This window comes from Neolamprologus multifasciatus, chromosome 22 (assembly GCF_963576455.1).
Source record: "Neolamprologus multifasciatus chromosome 22, fNeoMul1.2, whole genome shotgun sequence".
Classification (NCBI taxonomy): domain Eukaryota; kingdom Metazoa; phylum Chordata; class Actinopteri; order Cichliformes; family Cichlidae; genus Neolamprologus; species Neolamprologus multifasciatus.
The window spans coordinates 16,714,706-16,729,148 of record NC_140459.1 but is presented as its reverse complement, the minus strand read 5'-3'; the positions used below and the strand labels follow the sequence as shown (position 1 = coordinate 16,729,148).

The window sequence follows — 14,443 nt, the reverse complement described above, 5'->3', positions numbered from 1 at the left end:
AAGTCTTGAAGAGCTCCTGCCCCCCTTGCTTCAGGAGACACCGTATGCTTCAGCTGCCCACAACTCCCTGCCCTAAGCATAAATGGTCCAAACCCATGTGCAGACTCACACTTACACAGATAGACACACTTAAAGCCTGACAGCCTGGCGCCTGCTGCCAGAGGTAGAAGAGAAGCAGCAAAGGAAAAGGAGAGACAGACAGACATGACACCCAGAAGGCGCCGCCACAAAGGGCTCCTAAGTGAGGTCATCTTTTTCCCATGGCTGTCATTTCTATCCATATCTGAGACAGCCACACCTTCACTTTAATGCCTTCCAATAGATCCATTATCACTCAGCGCATCTAGATGAGATCAACTATATATACACATGCTCAGGGTATCTATGCAACTACTACCACCACCCATATGGGGAGTGGGGGGGGGGGGGTGGTTCTGCTCATTAATGAGATTTGGGGAACGCTGGAGGGGACGAATGAGCTGTGAAGCCAAATAAACTTCTCTGGCTTTTGAAAATTTCTGCTTTGGGTTCTTGATAAATGAAGTGTCGAGCAGCCGCCGGTGGTATTTCCTGTGTGGCGGAAAAAGAAATATTCAGCAAATTTAGAAATTAACCTTCTCGCGAGCGAGCTATTGCCTTTTAAAGGTCACGTCAACTGCACGGCTGAACAGCACGCACTTATGGAACCTGGTGACGCGGCTCCGCGGTGCTGTCCGATGTTACTCTGGCACAACAAAAGCCGCCGTCTTTGCACGGAGCTGTCCGCAATTTAAAACTCAGGCCGATTCATTGTATAGGAAAACAAGCAACAAGGTTAATAAAGAGCTTGTGGTGCACTAATACAACCTTGCGCTTACATAATCGCCAAGTTAAAGAGCCCGGGTCCTCTAGCAGGTAAAGCGGCTTCTATGCTTCATTAAGCGTGCCGTGATTCCCTAGGCCCTTTTTTACCAATTTAGACAGGAAATGACATTGTGTTAGCATTACCGAAGCGGGGCGGGAAGTGTTTATGAGATAGAAAGAGGGAGGGACCCTGGGGGTGAGGGGGAAAGAAAAAAAAGGAGTCAGCAAAATTAGACTTCGAACAGTCAGAATGTTTTCCACAATACCGTGAAAGCGATTGATAAAAATCAATTAGTGATTCAGCACACAGTTGTGGCGGTGCACAGGAAGGATCCCCGGCGTGCCGTTACCTCAGCTACGACAGCAAACAGAGGAAGGACAGAAAACAAGAGAGGTGGACACAGAGACAAAAGAAAACAGGATGCTAGAAGCAGGCACACAAGCTTAATCACATTAACACTGACTGCAGGAAGGATGGGGGGGGCAGAGTGCTGTAAGACAAAGCCGTATTGGAAATCAAGTCTCGTTCTGTGAGCTAAAAAGGTCAGCATGGTCACAGTGCATGTGTGTGTGTGCACTTAACAGGTTGGGGCCACTGGAGAGCCCAAGGTCTGCAAAGTAGAGGAGGTCGATAGTGCATTACAGAGAGAGAGAGAGAGAGAAAGACAGAGAGAGCTGCTGTGTGTACAAGGTCCTGTCTGTCTATTTGTACGCTGCAGCAGAGGCACCATCTCCACTGGGAGTCGACACCCGCCTGAGTCAGTATGCACGAGTTTGACAGGAGGAGGCTGAATGAATAGGAAAGCTACGCTCCATCCAGTGTCTTCACAACAGCTTTTATATCTACTTCCCCCGAAACACCAACTGCATTTGCAAAGAGGGTAGAAGAAATTTTGATACACACACATACACACGGAGCCTTTCAGCTTTAGTCAGCGGGTTGCCTCTCTTGGTAGACATTACATCATGAGGCGTGGCCTGAGAACGATGTGAGAGATTCTCACGTTCGCATCCGGCACTCGTCCAAATCCCAAATTCCCATCCTTCCATTTCGGCGTAAGTAGCAAACCCTCGCGGATTAACGTGAAGTCTCACTAATGAACAGCGCGACGGAGATGGCTGTAATTATGCCCTCATTTTCCTGCGTGGAACTTGGTTGATTTGATTAGGATTTTAGAGGCGGCGAAAGGACAGCCAGAGAAAAGGAAGCAAGCAGAGGAGGAGGAGAAGGAGGGGGGAGGGGGGGAGAGGGGGAGAGCAATGGTGAGAAAGCAGAAGAGACGGAGATGCGTGGGAGTGTAGTCGCAAACTGACTGGCAGTCCTGCTGAGGGCTAGCAGGAGGTGCGCTTACGCACACACTTATTCACACAAACACTCGCACACATGCAAAAATGGGCCAAGGCATCTGTGCCGGAGACCTGTGTGAGTCAGGCTGACGAGATGATGAGCAGTCGCTCAGAGAGGAATCAGACCCAAGCGAGGGAGAAGTGATCTTGATGTGCAGCCAGCAAAATGTGGCTTCGTCGCAGCAGAGCTCAGGAAGTACGCAACTTGTCAGACGGATACGTTCACTGAAACACACACAGACGGGCAGGAGCACAAGGTCTGAACTATAACTGCTTGTGCTCGTACACCTCGGCGTAGTGCAGCTGGGACATCTGATCATCTCTTCACGAGTACACATGAGCCACATGAAAACCCACAAATGCGTGAAGAAAGACTTTTTCAGCCTCAACGAGACATTTTGGCAACCCTAGAAAAAGCTTCGCGTCATGCGGTACAGACCAAGTTACAGCTGTAAATTGGGGAGCAGCTGCATGGGGGTACTATTCAATACAAGCCAAACATATCTGTTTCGCTGCCTCCCCCCTCCACATGCCTCTTCCTATATACCAAATTATTTCCAATGACGACCCGGTTTACCATCTTTCAACAGCGAGATCCCACACTCTCCTGCAACCCTGAGCGCTTCTGCATTCCGTGGCTCACAAAAAGCTTCGGCCTAATCCTCCCTCACTTCACTCAAAGCTCTGCTGCGTGCTGTAAATCCATATAAGAGCATCAGCGTTTCCGCATTGTAGCGTAAACTGCATTCCACCGCTGCCCTGGGTGTCCACTCACTAAAAAACACGGACAAGACACTCCGGCTCCGGCCATCCATCTCCATTTACTTGCCACTATGGAATCACGCTCTCGAGCTTTTCTTTCATGGATGGATGTGGTTCGCAATAACCTATTGAGAAGGGTACGCACATTTATCTGCACTCCATCAAATGGATTTACCAAAATCTACCATTAGATACATGAAACTCCTCATTCAAATCCAAGCTGGCACAAGTTAGGGTTAGGATCCTGCACACATATACACCCTCAGACAACTGTCTAAACTCTGGAGCCGTCTGCTTAATCATCGACCACGTGCGAGGGGTGGGGAAGGGTTTACTCGGCAGGATCAAAGGAAAACCTAAATAACCAGAGGAGCACGGTCAGGTGAGTGATATGGCGTCCCGACCACATTAAAACTCCCCCTAGCTCTTGACTTACAAGCCACTTTATAGGGTCTCTGAAATGATTCCAGCCAAATGGACTGTTAATGAAACACAGAAACTCAATGGGAGAGCCCTATGCAATGTATATACAATGTCACTGGTGAGTAAAAAGAGCCCGTGCTTTGAGGTCAGGTTCATGTCAATAGACGAATGAGCAGTCTGGTTAAAGGTCTACAAATGCTTAGTTTAATATAGTTTTATATAGTCGGTTTAGACCACAGCATGCGGTCCAAGTTTGCTTCCAAATCCCCTCTTTTTTTCCCCCCGGCTTCTTGCATCACTGCATAAGGGAGGAAAAAAAACCAAAACAAAACCCATATTTGTCAAGTTAAACATCTGAAATCTTTCCATGAGTGAATAATAGGTGGTGGTGTCTCTGTCTTTAAAGTCTGACAACAACCCCAAAAAAAAGGAAAAAGAAAGAGGCTTGCTGTGACTCAGACAAGCTACAAGAGACAGAAGCAGCCTGAACCACAAATGAGATTTTGATATTCACCACAGACCGAGCTGCAACAATCTGTTTAATATCCCCAAAAATAAAAAATAAATCCTGCGCTGCGTTTCATTTCGTCTGTTCGGTGCAATTTCGGCCCGTTTCGTCTGCCCCACCCAGATGATCGACTTTTTCCTCTTGCCACAATTACTGTCTTTCTTTAGCGGGGAAATCACATACTCAAGAGGATGGTCAAACCACAATGTCAAACCACGGCGCTAATAATAACGAAAACAGAAAACACGTTTTAAACCGACGCCAGGGTTTCGTGTTTATCTCCAACAGAATCTGACGTTGAGGGGGGGAGGAAGTGACAACACAGGAGTTCCCACTTCGTCATCAACCCGTGCCCCGAGTTTAGGAAATACCTCCAAAGCGTGACTTGTGTTTGTCTCAGAAAAATGATGCTACTGCAGCAACCACAACAAAGCCTTCCCGATCACTGAGCTGACTCAAATCGGTCCCCCTGGTTACGGTGCAATGAAACGCTATGATTATGAAAGGAGGGGGATGATGCAAAGCCGGGGGGGAAAAAAAGGGGGAAAAGAAAAGAAGAGGGAGAGTTGGTCGTTGGAGGCAAATCCAGGTCTGAGTCAGAATCCCCTGAATCGTTCTTTTCATGTCGGCTTCATTATTTAATGAAACCCAGAAAGATTTCTTATGAGGAAACATTTGTGTGCAGCAAGGAGGGAAGCATGCTGGAATCAGCAGAACGGGGTTAGGAACGAGTGAGCCGAGGGAGGGGAAAAAAGTTTGTGATGCTGTCGTCAAGCTTTGAAAAACTGAGCTGACAGGTTTCTGTGAGAAAAAAGGAAAAAAGACAACAAAAAAGTTCCACTGGTCATGTGTGCTGCTGACGGATTTTTAAAGCTGGCGTAAACAGCAGCAGATGTTCTAATAAACTACGAGAGCATCCAGAGACCCAGAATTTATTATTTTTCTTTTTTAAATCGGAGTATATGTGTCATGTCCAAATTTATCTCCCCCCCCCCAAACATTAAGAAAAAGAAGGGGGCATAAATTCCTTGATTTAACCTGGCAATGACCCCTTTTCCTCTTGATTATCGTCTTCCTTTCCAGAGGAGGAAACGCTGGTTTCTCGTTCCTGGTTGTAATCAAGACCGTTTTTCCCTCTCTCTCCTTTCCGTCCATCAAAAACACGCCCACGCGCGGAAGCTGGAAAAGTGCCAGAGGCTGAGACCTGAGGAGCACGTTTCGGCGAAGTAGAACACCTTTAGGGCTTCAGACAACGGCGACAACTTAAAGAGATCTACCACTCAAACTACACTTTCCATCAAGCCACGACTTCAGAGCCAAGAGCGCAGAAAGACAATCAAATGTGTGCTCCTGTGCATTTCACTGTGTGTGAGAGAGTGTGTGTGTGTTCTCATCTCAACTGAGCAGGAAGAACAAGTTCAAAATGATTTGCAAAGCGTTTATCCTGCTATAAAAAGCTTAAAACACTCGCGCACTCTGCGTACAAGCTCATTTTGTCCGTTTTTGGCCCAAAGCAAAAGGTCACTGAAAGCGAGGTCCTCACAGGTCAGCGTGGAGAAGCGCCTTTGCGCTGGCCCGTGCATAAATAATCAGTATCAATCTATCGAGCCCCGTTCATCTCACACTGACAAAAAGGGAACGGAAGGAAACCTGAAGCAATACAAGAAAAATGCGATGTAGTGAGAATGACGTGGCATTAAGTGTGTTTATGCGCAGATGCTGAGGTCTGCGAGGACATTCCTTAGATTCCTGAGGTTAAGCATTTCGGTCTTACCAGAGGAACCTGACAACAGAGAGAAGAAACCCCGGAGAAAACATTTGAAATATGAGAAACAAATGAATGCATGTGCTCCTTGACAAACTGGCATCTGCATTGTAACATCGAGCGTAATGTAATGTTGTTAGGCTCGGGGTGAACTCTACACACCCTTGGAGATGGGAGGTAAGTGGGTTGGGGGTGGGTGGGACATTGTGACTATGACCCTTTAAAAACCACAATTCCCAGGAGGCACTGGCAATTTATTGGCTATGGGGTAGTCTGGAGCTAACAGAGACTCTAACCAAAATAACCGGGAAAAGAAGCAGAATTAGCACAGGAAAGGCCACAGGGGAGAGAGTGTGTGTGTGTGTGTGTGTGTGTGTGTGTGTGTGTGTGTGTGTGTGTGTGTGTGTGTGTGTGTGTGTGTGTGTGTGTGTGTACAGATAAATGCTTCTGTGCAGTGTCTGCTCGCAGTGGAAGACAGGCCAAAGTGCTGCTGCCCCAAACATCCGTTATTTAGGGAACAGCCATTGATCCCTGTTCTTCCCCCACTTGTCTCCCATTCGCTCTCCCTCCACACCTGCTCCCCATCTTTTCTCCTCTTCCTTTTTGCCTACAACTTATTCCGCCATCCCTCGCCTCTATCACACCATACCTGTGCCCTCTCTCGCTCTCTCTTTATTTTTTTGGACAAGCTATGTCAGTCACAGCTGGACCATTACTCCAATAAACAATCCTCGCTGAAATCAAAGGTTTTTAAAGTTCCCTCCCCTCCTCCATTTCTAGCATAAGTGGTGGGTTTGTGGTGACTGATAGCCACGCAAACCACATGAAAAATAAAAAAAGAAGAAGAAAAAGGAAGGCCTTTGGGTAAACCCCCCCAAAACCCGCCTCCCCTCCATTTCCCAAGATTTTTTCCCACACTTTCAATCCCTTTGCGCTTGTGCAGACCAATACAAACCTCAGGAGGTCATCTTTTCTAGCCATAAAACTAACTAATGCGTGATGCGGGATTTAAAAAAAAAAATAAAAAATTAAGGTTCCCCAAGTTTGCAATCACCAGTATCCGGGTTCCCATTCCCACTAAAGCTTCAGAGCGCGGGGGAGGATGGCATCCTGTCAGAAAGATTCAAAACTGCTCTGTGCGAAGACTCAGTAGGAAGAGAGGCCGGCACACTGAAGCCTTTGTAATCCAGCCAGCCACCCACACGTGGTGCTAGGCTAACAGATAGCAGCGTCTGAACGACTCCGCTGTACATGCTAACACAAGGTGAACTATTCTGTAGGCTGTACGGGCAATTAGTGTGAGAGTTTAGAAACAAGACTACCAATCAAGGAGAAAATGACATGATTTTCCACTCTTTCAGACTCACTTTCAAGTCATTTTCTTTTCCCTTGTCAAGATGTCTCAAGCCATTTCTCCATTGTCCATGGTTTTAAGGGTTATTTTCTAGCTCTGAGCTTTTCCATTTCCACTGTGCATGGCACTGTTACTCTATCTTTTAAACAAAAAACAAAAGAAAAGCACCTTTATGATAACTAGAATACCCAAGTTTGCCACTTTAAGCTCAAATTCTGCTTAAAACTGCCGCGTACAATTTCCGTAGGTACTTAGGGCTAAAATGCCCCAGAAAATAAAGCTTTTGTAGAACCACCAACAAACTCAGATCTCACACTTTTTTTAGCTGTAGCATTCGGGTGGTGTGATCCAACTGTAAACATGCACTTTACCACATGAATGCATTCACACAAACACACTCGCTTGACTCTGGGCTTTCTGCATCCTATCTGCACAGCTCATCACAATGGAGGAGTATGTGAGAGTGCGTGGCTTCGCATCATCTCGGCTTTGCATCATCTCGGCTTTGCTCATCACAACGGAGGAGTACGTGTCAAGGCGCTTACGTTTGTACTAACTGCACTGTACTCGCTTTCCACACCTCCACTCACCGAAGAGGTCGCACCTGCCACTCTTCCCCCCCCCCCTCCCCCGCCAGGTAAAGTGAGCAGCCGATGGAAGACCTGTTCGCCGAGAGCCATCGCGTCCCGTCGTTTCAAACAAACACCACCACCACCCCCCATCAGCTTGTGCACACCTACACACACACCGTCGCTCACTCTGCCTTGCATACACAAACACGAGCTCTCAGAAATTACCATCTAAAAGATGTAATGATGTGGCTCGGCGTATAGACACACAGCATGGTGCCGTTTTTCTTTTGTAATCCACGGATAAGTGGGATCAAAGACAGAAGGGGCAAATGTCAGCTTGTGTTACTAGCAGTGTGTCTGCGTACAGCTCTGTGGTAAATTCACCTGCATAAGGACTCGGCGTCATTTGACGGGGGAGAAAGAAAACAGAAAGCTACGTGGGATCTTATTTCCTGGCAATCAAGTGTAGTGTTGGAGAAGTGAGTGGACCAAACGTAATAGATTGTGGATGTGACTATTTTTTGGAAAACCAGCGGTGACATAATCAGATTTTCCCCTTCTTGATGTTTATTGGTGATGGAGGCTTTTCTTGCCAGCTGTGTAATAATGAAACTCATTTGAAATCAGGTAGTCTTCCTGTCAATACAGCTGAGGAGGAAGAGGAGGAGGCGGCAATGGTGGCGGTGCAGGGGAAAGTATACGGATGACTAAGATTAAAATATTATCTGAAAGTAATGTTTCATGCATGCGTGCAAGACTGAAACCAGAGATACAAGTAGCTCCGTAAACATTTAATGGCGGCGCACACAGATTCACAAATTCACATTTAAATAAATAAAAAGAAAAAAGGAAATCTTGTACTCTTCGTGAGATTCACAACACCTGTCGCAAGTTAAAAGACAACCATTTTTCACTCTTTCAACGCAGTTTGCGTGTCGAAGCTGCAACAGGAGGGCCAAGAAGGAGGCCCCTGCTCTATCCCTGGGGAAACCCTGTGCATGCTTGCATGTCAGGCAACTCTCCTGCTGGTTTGAATAATTAACTTGAGGCCTGTTCATCCTCTGGGCTCATTCAGAGGTGCTGGACCGTTGAGTCACCCTTTTTAATTCCACCAGGTTTTAGCTTTAAAATATAGATAAATATATGTATATATAGGGAGAAGGGAGTGGGCCTTATGGGGACGGCTTAGGCACGCCACACACAAACTTTCTCCTCCTCAAGGTGTGAAAGTGTGTGGTTTGTGGTGACTGTCATTTCAGAAAGAAAACAAAAAAGGCTGATACACAGCTTCTCTGATCAGTTCCCAGTAACCCAAAAGGCGGGGATTTTTGCTCAATGTGGACGTGCCTTTGACACTCTTTCGGGGGGTAAAAAGCATATCGCAGATATGATGAGAATGGTGTATGAACAGAGGTGACAGCAATGGAAAACCTTAGAGTTAGAAGAACAGTCACAATTAGCGGAATCTGAGTTTGTCATCTTTCTTCCAAATACTACAAAATGACCAGTTTTTATTTATTTTTTAATTAAACTTCTCCTCTTTTTAGGCTCAAAAGTAGGAAAACATTCGTACTAGTACTACTACTACTACAAGCGATACTGCGCATCAGGCCAGTGCTGTAAAATTAAATATAAGGATTTTCCCTGAAAAACACTGTAACATTAGTTTGACTGCAGCCTCCAAAAATCCCTGAGTGCTCAGAAACTGAAATTGGGACAGTTCATGTGATGTTTCGAGCATCGCGGATGGATGCAGCCAAAACCATCAGCTTGCTAAAAGTAACTTTTTATAATTAACCGATATTTTAGATAACAGAAAGAAGAAGATGCAGCAGCTACTTTTAGCTGCTCGTTTATTCACAGGGTGGTCGCCACAGTGGGCAGTTTTGCAGATTTTGGTAAATTGTTTAAATGTTATAATCATCAGTGTGACTTTCATTCATGAAAAGTTAGGAAAAATACAACACAAGTTTTCCGGACCTGAAGTCTCTCACACAAACACCTGCACTTCCGAATCAATGACTTATTGACTGGCCAGAGGCAAGCAGTGGTTTTTATTGTATTTGGCAGGTCATTGATTAGAGCATGCCCTGATCTCTCCCCTCATCTACATTCACCTGGACAACTTGGGTGTCTTAGGGAGACTGAAGCAAAGAAGAACACACAAGAGAGATCTGTGCGCTTTGAATGTCATTAGCACATACTTTTACTGCGTGCGCTCACAAATCGCTAGAATAAAAGGAAGAAGCTACCTCAAAAATCGCCTCCCAGCCTATGGAAGTAGAAAGATGTGTAACAAATGCATTTTTTTTAGCATTTCTCCTGCTTCAAACGAAGCTTAAGAAAACTCAGCTCTTGTACAGCGTACAACATACCCAAGGACATAGCTCAGAAGCCATTACGGAGCAATCTCCAGCTCTGGTTTCACTTCCCATTAGCCATTCAGAGCCATGACAATACCCAGGGGGGAGAAGGTGCAGCCGTGGCTTTTCCTCTGCCAAGTCAGTCAGTCGTTTAGCCCTCTGTAGCTCAGCAGTGCCATGTTGTGCAATACAATATATATATTTATATATATATATATATATATATATATATATATATATATTTAAAGTTATTTACGCTACCTAGTCTATCTTTTGATACTTTAAAGCAACTCCAGGGGCACATTAGGATTTGAGAAGTCATGTTTGGAAACTGATGACAGATGCTGCCATTATCATGAACATTCAGAATTAAGCATTACTTGCACATAATGCTTTAAACACTAGCGCTAAAAGGATGAGTGGTGTGTCTTCTTTAAAACTAAAGACTTAAACTTTTAAATCTGTGCTGTTCATGTGTTTCCTCTCAGTTGTGCGACCACAGCCACATTCTTGCCCTGTACAATTGTCCCGATTCCCAGGTTAGGCTTACCTTACTGCTGCCCTGAGCCCCGGCCCCAGATTACCCCATCAATCCCATTTTATTCCTCTGGCTCAGAGAGCCCACCAATCAGATGGCAGGATGGGGAGGAATATGATAGTGGATTGGCTCTTGTGGGGGGGGAAGGGGTGGAGCAGCTCAGCCATCCCCTAACAACAGCAGTGCGCTGTGAAATGAGCGAGTATGAGAGACATAATTTACCCTTCCAGTTTTACCTCCTCCTCTACATTTCTTTGCCTGCCTTTCGTGCCAGTGCCCGTTTTTCCCCTCTCTCGACATTCCTCAAACAAACACCCCATCTTTGAAAAAGCAAAAAAAAAAGAAAAAGAAAAAAGTTCTTTCCCTGTCCAGTCTCCGCCTCAGCTATCAGTCTGCATATGACTGCTGACTCTGTTGCTTGTAGCGGTGCTGAGCAGAGCTCTGCCGTGGCTTCGCTGCCACACACACACACACACACACACACACACACACAAAGTTGCCCAATGTTGCTGAAGCCGGAGGAGGTCAGGCTGGTTCCTGGCGGAAGGAAACAAATTACACACCGTGTGCCCACACATGTATGCAATTGCACATGCACTAGCACTAACAGCTAAGCTCAAGCCGAATGGGATCTCTTCTCTGACCTACTTCTTTATCGTCGCACAGAGGGAAACACTGGGCAGGCTCAACATAAACTCTGCGGAAAGACAGCAGGACAAAAAAATAAATAAATAAAAAATCTGCTGTTCGTGTGAATGCTCAGGAATAAGAGCAGCTCCTAACCCAATGTTTCAATCCCCCCTACTTCTTTTTCTTGTGGTTAAGAGATGGTAAAAAGAAAAAAAACAAAACAAAAAAAAGGTGCCCCCTATGTCGGCTGGAGGTGTAACAGCCAGCTTCAGCCTCAAGCAGCCATCTTGTCTGTTTGTGTACGTGAGGAGAATAGAAAGGTGTTTTTTTTTTTTTTAAAGAGAGAACGATTTCTCATCACTGCCACAAAAGGCACCTTTTAAGTTTTAAGGCCTCCACTGTTACTGCTTTCAGGTTTTGTATTTAGAGATCACATTTTCTAATCCTGTGCCTTGATCCTCAAACAACAGGGACAGATTTTTCCCCCTCTTCATCACTGCAGCTTTGGATGTCCCACAAGGCATCTCCATTCAGAGAATTTTCAACCTCCCCCCCCCCAAAAAAAAAATTAAATGGCCTTGATGTGTTTTCTGCACCGAATATTCATCCAGAACTGACAGAGAAAACATCAGAAGTGCCGTTAGATCCATCTTTTTACACGGCATATGAGAGCGCATGCACCACTTCAAGCACTAATAAAACTCCTCCTGGCTTCTGTTGGGATCCTTTTGTTGGTTACATGTTATTATAGCTGAAAATGTAACTAATTCTCATAGCATAAAGGGTTTTCTGCAGATAGTTTGACCACAACTCAGTCAATCAGCCTAATAGTCGATTCATGGATTATAGCCTGTGAATACAGAGTAAAGGTCTCTTGCATGCCTCAACAAAAGCAGTTCTGCTATTCATATTTATGAAAAAGAGCAAAATGATAAAAGGTTAGAAGGTTTGCGCTACAGCTGAAAAAGGCAGGCCGCTTGTGCTAAAAGAGATTCTTAATAAAAGCTTTAAAAAGAAAAAAAAAAAAAAGTAGTTTCAGGTAGTTTCCAGATAAAATTCGATATACATGAAATCTGTCTAAAAATCCCACAAGTGTAAAATTACCCCACAGCTGTGTGTATTTTTATTTAACGGCGTTGCGGTTATCCACGGTCATGGTTGATCTTCAGTTTGCCATAACACCTGCAGCTAAAACAGGTGAGTATGACAGAGGGATGAGAGGTGCTTCCCAGTCCTACAAAGGCCTCATCACACACCTCCAACCATCACACACACACACACACACACACACACACACACACACACACCAAGACACGGGAATCCCACAGAGGGGGAAGCATGTGCCCATTGTTGGGAGGGGGACGGGGGTCTCACGAGCCCCCCCCGCTCTTTGAGAAGTGACAATAGCTGCATTGAAAACACCTACCAGCCTGAGAGATACTAAAGGAGAGGGCGAAAGAACAGAAAACGGGACAAAGAGAAAGCAGAAGAAAGGAGGCTGCAGACTCCAAATGGATACGCATTCACCTCCTTGTCATGCAGAACATTCGTCCCATAAGGAAAGCAAAGTCTGGTGTCAGCCTAACTTTACTTTGTACTCTCTCATGAGAAGAGGCGAACAAAATAACTGTTTCCAAAAAAAAAAAAAAAAAGGTGAACTACAGCAATTTAGAATCGGCTAGTTGTTCAATATGTCTGTTAACTTCTGATGGGTCAGATTGGACCTGAATCACAATAAACTGCGTCTGTGAGTGACAGACGCCTTCGCAAATCAATCCATCTGACAAGTTATTCATATATCAACGCCTTCGTTTATGGAAATCTCATGCAAGCTCGCTGTCAAAGCGGTGGACACGTCCGCGAGGGCCGGAGTTGTTTAATCCTGCAGACTCGCGGTCGTTTCGGGTTTTTAAACCGCACTGTAGATGGATCGTTTATGGGATTTATTCCACCGTCGAGAGGAGAGAGACGATAACCTCTCGCTGTTTGAACCTCTCGCGATTTTGCAACCACAAGCGCAGCTAGGAACTCTGAGGGGGGCCTCACGTCAACAACTCGCTCTGCACTTGAAACAATAAATATCTAATCCCTGTCATGTTACAGGGCCCCCCTGTGCAGCTCTGGGCCCCACAAATCGATCAGGGTTTCCCCCTTTAGGTGCCCCCATCTGTGACACACACAGAAAGGGAGTATTCAGGGGGATTTGGTCTGCGCCGCAGATGCGATAATAACTCAACTAACTAATTGAGTGATGTGTTTTAATTTAATAATTTGTATAGGAGGAGAGTGAGCAGGTAAGATTAGTTTCTTGCTTTACAGAAGCGCTAAGAACACAGGAGTTTTCCCATGATGCCACACGGTATTTCAAAGGGGCTCTGCTATAAACTGTCATTCTGAGGAATCCTTGTAACAGCCTCAACTTTAGTTTGTTTTCCCATAAAAATACAAACAATTTAGAGTTAAACTTAAAAAAAAAAAATTCCCAAGGTGTCATGTTTCACTACCTTGATTCGGCGCTACGGGACACCCAGCAAACGCTCCGGCTCCAAAGCCACTGATCAGAACGAAGAGTACGTCACGTAAGCCGGAGTCGACACGGGAGATTAAAAATTCAATATAGGCCAAGTCACTCGATATCACAACCATCATATTTCACCCGCACTAATCAAATTCACAGGCATGACCTCTGGGGTATATTAAATGTGTATATACAACATGTGTCATCTCTCAAATGTTTTGCAGGGGGAGATATCCATCTACTGCGGTAAATACAGTGCGAAGGAGAGCCAGCAGCAGTCACAGTAGCTACAACAAATTTGCTCCCCATAAAAATGAGCAGTGGATGGATTTCAGCGTGCAGCTTGCCAGAACCACGGGAGGGAGACTAAATGATTATGTTACAACAACACCGCTCCAGCTCTCAGAAAACAACAATCACGGTCTAGGTAGGATATTGCGGCGGAGTAAAAATTAAAGGGGAGTGGGAGCGAGGCAGACAGACGGGAGGACGGGAGGGAGGGAGAGCGGGAGGCATGGTTTTAGGGAGATCATCAGGGGCTGCGAGCACGTTTTGGCTGTTCGTCTGTAATTGTGGTGCAGACTGAAGCCACGACAGCGCTTCATGTCCTCTCTTTTCAAGTTCGTTGAGGTATGGGGAGGAAAGAAAATCCTGTGTCCAAACAACTATGACAGACTCATCCTGTAAAGAGCCCGACATGTCAGTCAAACTCAATTTGGGCCTTTCCACACACCAAAAAGTTCAAACCCCAAATGTCAACATTTCCTGTCATCATTTAGCACCCTTGCCCCATTTTAAGATTTGGGGGGGGGGGGGGGGG

At 45.6% G+C, this 14,443-nt stretch overlaps 1 protein-coding gene across 3 annotated transcripts in view; it reads right to left on the bottom strand.

Annotated features, from left to right (window-relative positions):
• Positions 1-14,443, bottom strand: part of jarid2b (jumonji and AT-rich interaction domain containing 2b) — a 105,314-nt gene that overhangs the window by 78,222 nt on the left and 12,649 nt on the right. For 2 of the 3 annotated variants that reach the window (XM_085147583.1, XM_085147584.1), the window contains exon 1: positions 1-14,443. This exon is cut by the window's left edge. The exons of the other annotated variant lie outside the window; for it this stretch is intronic. The gene's annotated coding sequence lies outside the window, so the exon portion shown is untranslated. 3 annotated transcript variants of the gene reach the window in all.